This window comes from Vespa crabro, chromosome 13, assembly GCF_910589235.1.
Source record: "Vespa crabro chromosome 13, iyVesCrab1.2, whole genome shotgun sequence".
NCBI lineage: Eukaryota > Metazoa > Arthropoda > Insecta > Hymenoptera > Vespidae > Vespa > Vespa crabro.
Genome location: NC_060967.1, coordinates 1,635,001 through 1,640,000, shown reverse-complemented (window position 1 = coordinate 1,640,000; position 5,000 = coordinate 1,635,001). Strand labels below are relative to the sequence as shown.

General features: G+C 31.6%; 1 long non-coding RNA gene across 2 annotated transcripts in view; it reads left to right on the top strand.

Moving 5' to 3' along the window:
• Positions 1-1,435: 1,435 nt before the first annotated feature.
• LOC124428795 overlaps positions 1,436-5,000 on the top strand; it is a 10,559-nt gene continuing 6,994 nt past the window's right edge. For both annotated transcript variants that reach the window (XR_006943291.1, XR_006943292.1), the window contains exons 1-2: positions 1,436-2,899; positions 3,132-3,251. This is a non-coding gene — a long non-coding RNA (uncharacterized LOC124428795). The remainder of the gene's footprint in view (positions 2,900-3,131; positions 3,252-5,000) is intronic.

Here is a 5,000-nt window from a genome sequence, read left to right as displayed (position 1 = left end):
GCCGGTGGCTCGATTCGATGAAAGATTTATGAAGACCGGGATAAAGAATCAAGGAAAGGAAAGAGAGGCAGACAGAGATAAATAAAGATAAAGATAAAGATAAAGATTAAGATTAAGATAGATAGATAGATGGAGAGAGAAAGAGAGAGAGTGCTTAAGAGGCAGCAAATTTGCCTTTGTTCCATATTTCACTAGTTTTCGCTTTGTTTTTCTTCTTTTTATTTCTTTTATTTTTTCCCCTTTTTTTTTCCTTTTTTTCTTTTTATTTTATTTATTCATTCACTTATTTTTCTTTTTCTCAGATCACGGCCTGTTTTGCGATTAAACAACAATATCCTTCGTATCTCTTATCTTTCATCTTTCCTATTATCGATAAATGCTTTCGAGAATGTCGAAGAAGAAATATTCTCTTTAACATTCTTTTATTTCTCTCTTCGTTTTTTTTTTTCTTTCTTTCTTTTTTTTCTTCATTCTTTTTGTGATAAATCAAAGACACTAGACGATCGACCTTCTATGAACAGAGAGATAAGTAATAGAATGGAATAAAATAAAATAAAATAAAAAAAAAAAAAAAAAAGAAAAAGGAAAGAAAAGGGAAAGAATGGAGAACAGGAACAAATAAACGAATAAAAAATAAGGATGATGAAGTATAAGAAAAAAGAGAGAGAGAGAGAGAGACAAAGAGAGAGAGAGAGAGAGAGAGAGAGAGAGAGGAAGAGGAGGAGGAGAGACGATTGAATATTTAAGAGATGCTCCGTTCACGTGGAAAATCAAACTTTGCTTCTCCATTAAAAGACGAAGCATATACTACAAAAAAAAATAAAGAGAGAGAGAGAGAAATGGATAGAAGAAAAAAAATAAATGATCAAGATGAAATTAGTGGTGTCTGCGTTCTCCCTATATTAACATTTTCTCTCTCTCTCTCTCTCTCTCCTTTTATTTTTTTCTGTCTCTTTCTCTCTCTCTCTCTCTCTCTCTCTCTCTATTTCTTGTTACTTGTTACTCCCGAAGGATAAGCGTTGTTTCTTGGGCCGCAGTAATAGGAAACGTTTCTTACGGGCAGTAAAGTTCATTCCGAAGCTTCCTTTCGAGATATTAAATCGGAAGGAAGGGTTGCATCGTAAAATGAAATTTCTCGATTCATAGAAAGAATATATATATATATATATATATATATATATATATATATATATATACCTTCGAGCATTGTTAATCATCTTTTTTTTTTCTATCGAATTCGACGAAAACAAAAAGACAAGGAAAAAAAGAAAAGAGAAGAGAAAAATTGTTCACGAAAATTGCTCGAAATCACAAAGGGAGAAAAAAGAAAAAGTATAATTTTTTCTTTTCTTTTCCTCTTTTTTTCTTTTTTTTTTCTTTTTTTTTTTTTTTCGTTCATTCGAAATGTTGACTCTTTTAAGATAGAACGACATTTGTCGGAGAGATGAACGAGTTCGATGATTAAAAGCAGGGATTACGAATGGGATTGTTCGAGAGTGTTTTTTAAAGAGCCGAGTGTTCGTACACTTTGCGAAGTCAGCAGGCGTGACTAGGCAAGTATCGAAGGAAGGGTTTTCCTTGTCGAAAATAAGCCACGTGGGTGAAGGGTAGAAAGAGAAAGAGAGAGAAATACGGAAGGGGAGAAGCACGCATAGTTACGAGAAAGGGTGAGTGACTCGATGTAAAAAGCGGTGTTCTTTCTCTCTTACTCATACACACACACACACACACACACACGCTCACTCACTCTTGGTCCACCCTCGTTGGTATCCACCCATTGTTTCCATATTCTCCTCTTTCCTCTCTCTTTCTCCCTCTCTCGCTCTCTATCTCTCTCTCTCTATCTCTTTCTGTCTCTGTCTCTTTTTTCATTGCCCTCCGGATACAAAAAGAAAGAAAGAAAATCAAAAGGGACGTCATTTTTCAGAGTGACGGACGAGCGGGAAACCGCATACAGGGAGAGTCCTCCAATTTTATATCATTGTGATATCAAAATTATTAACTTCTCTTCTTGATACATATATACATATGTCTATATATATATGTATATAGTGTGTGTGTAAGTGAGCGAGTGGGTGTATGTATATATAGTAATATAGAATAATGCCATTTTTCAAAGTGACAAACGTATGAGAAACTGCGAAATAAAAAGAGAGAGAAAGAGAGAGAGAGAAAGTCCTCCAAATTTTATATCATTTTTATATGAAAATTATTAACTTCTCTATTTATTAAATGAATAATTTCTCTTTTATATGCTTATATGTATTTATATAGGACAAATTAATATAGACGCAATGTCATATGTGTCATTGTTATTAAATACGCATTAACGAAGGTGAACTGTTCCGAGAATATAAACAGTTCTAAGAATTTAGCCAAGGACTTTGGAGTTTGTTTATCAATACGTATACGTAATTGAAATACCATTTCAGTCTTCTATGAGCGATCGAAGAGACAAGACGTATAAGATTCGTTTCTTTTAGAAATTTTTAAAACGTTTTAGAATTATCATTTAATATCGTACATTAATATTAGTTTCGTTATTAGTATTATTTTATTAACACATACACACATATACATATATACGTATAGATATATAAGAGTTATAATTCGATAAGAATAAATCGATAATATTTTGATATCACTTTTGTATCGTCTTAAAAACAATTATCTATTAACTTTTTCATTTCAATTGTTTCAAAAGAAAAGACAAGTAATACTATTAATTATTATGGATGTAATATGTATATGTGTGTGTATGTAAAAAGATATCAACTTCGATACGTAGTACCAATATACGTGTACATTTCTAACAGGATACTTGGAGTTTTTTTTTTCTTTTTTTTTTTTTTTTGGCGGATCGATTGCGTTGAAAATCACGCGTGCGGAACGAAACACAGTAAGTAAGCAAGCAAGCAACCATTTGGCTTCGAAAAATGAGAAGAGAGTAAAAAAAAAAAAAGAGAACTGACTCGTCATACTTTTTCATGCTTTTATTCTCTCTCTCTCTCTCTCTCTCTCTCTCTCTCTCTCTCTCTGTCTCTCTTTCTCTCTCTGTCTTTCTTTATTTCATTCTTTCTTTTTATTAGTTTCATTCCGTATATCTTTCTTCTCTATCTAACTTTGTAAAGGTTTGGTAGAAGGGGAAAGAGAAGGGTCAACCAAACCTGATGTTTCTACGTTACTGCAACCCTTTGATTCGCGTATCGACTGTCTGCCACTCGTCGAAGGGTGAAACAAATTTGTTCGACGTACGTTTTACATAAGCTTGAGTATACGTGTATCTACGTGTCTGTGTGTGTGTATGTGTCTATATAATATATGTATGTGCGTCGTACGCGTATATGTATGCGTGTTTATAAAAAAGAAATCCAATTTTGTTTCTCTGTAAATCTTTTATATACACCCATACATACATACACATATATATATATATATATATATATATATATATATATATATACATACATAAAAGTACATGCATTTATCTGCGTATTTATATATTTGTACGTGATATCTCTAACATTTAATTAGTTCTTTTTTATTTTTATTTTTATTTATTTATATTTTTTTTTTTTTTTATTATTATTATTCATAAAGCGAACGCAAGAAGATGAAAAGAAAGAAGAAAAAAGAAAAGAAAAGAAGGAAAAAAAAATGAAAGAAAGAAAAGAAAAAATGTATTTAAGTAAATATTTTAAATATAAATAATTACAACATTTATTCGCATATACTAAACATACTAGATGGTCCTTTACTTTTTATGTTTTGTTTTGTTTTGTTTTTGTTTTTTTCATTTCCTTATAAGATCAAAGAAAAAAATTATCTAATATCGTTTTAAATAACAATTGAATGGAAATCATTGTCGTACTATTTCTCTCTTTCTCTCTCTTTCTCTCTCTCTCTCTCTCTCTCTCTCTCTCCCTTTCTCACTCTTTTTCTCTCTCTTTTTCTCTAATCATTCATTTAAAAACTTTCAGATTTGAACAACAGCCACTAGTTTCCATCATCGATCAGATTATTTTCGTATTACGAGAAATATTACTTATAAATCGTTAAATACAGACATCTTATATGCATAATTCATTTGTAATCGTTGATAGAGTTTAACAACGTCGTAGAGAACAGGGAATGGGTTATTCGTAATGTCAAAGATAATGATCGATCAACCGACGATCGATCATTATCGAAGACTATATAACCGAGTAAACGCGAAGTCCTTTAAAATCATGGAATGGGGAAGAGCATAGAGAACGGAGAATGTGGGAGGGAGAAGGGGTAAGGGGGAGGGGATGGGGGAATGTACACGATAATTAAAGGACATAGCTTCAGGCGATTTCCACCGAAATTGGAAGTCACGCTCGACGGAGATGGTTAATAAAACTTTGGTTATATACATTTGTGTGTGTGTGTGTGTGTGTGTGCGAGAGAGTGAGTGAGAGAGACGAAGAAGAAGAAGAAGAAGGAAATGAGAAAACGTCAGAAGAGTGAAGATACGTGTTTAACATCGCAAGTTCATATACAAAATTTCGATAATTGATATTGGTAAATCATTTTAATATTAAATATCAAGAGCGACGATTTAATGTCATATATTAAAAACGATAATAGCGTTATACGATAATAATAATACGTATCAGATTAATGTCTGGTGAAAATTTCAAAGAGGAAGAAACAAAAAAAAAAAAAAAAAAAAAAAATTATCGCCACTTTCAAAGTGAGGGACATTCGTGAAGGACGAGATTATTTTTCTTCCTTCTTTTTTTTTTTCCATCGAATTTTTCTTACCGTTCAAGTTAGTTTTTAATTGATATAACTTCAAGTCACAAAATAAGAAGAAGAGAACTAAGAAGATATATATATATATGTATAAATCTTCTAGTTTTATATATATATATATATAGAAACCGAGAGAGAAAGAGGTTCAATAAGCTAATTCAACGTAATGAGGTAAAAATAAGAGAAAGTGGGAAGGGAAGAGAAAATGATAGAGCAGAGAA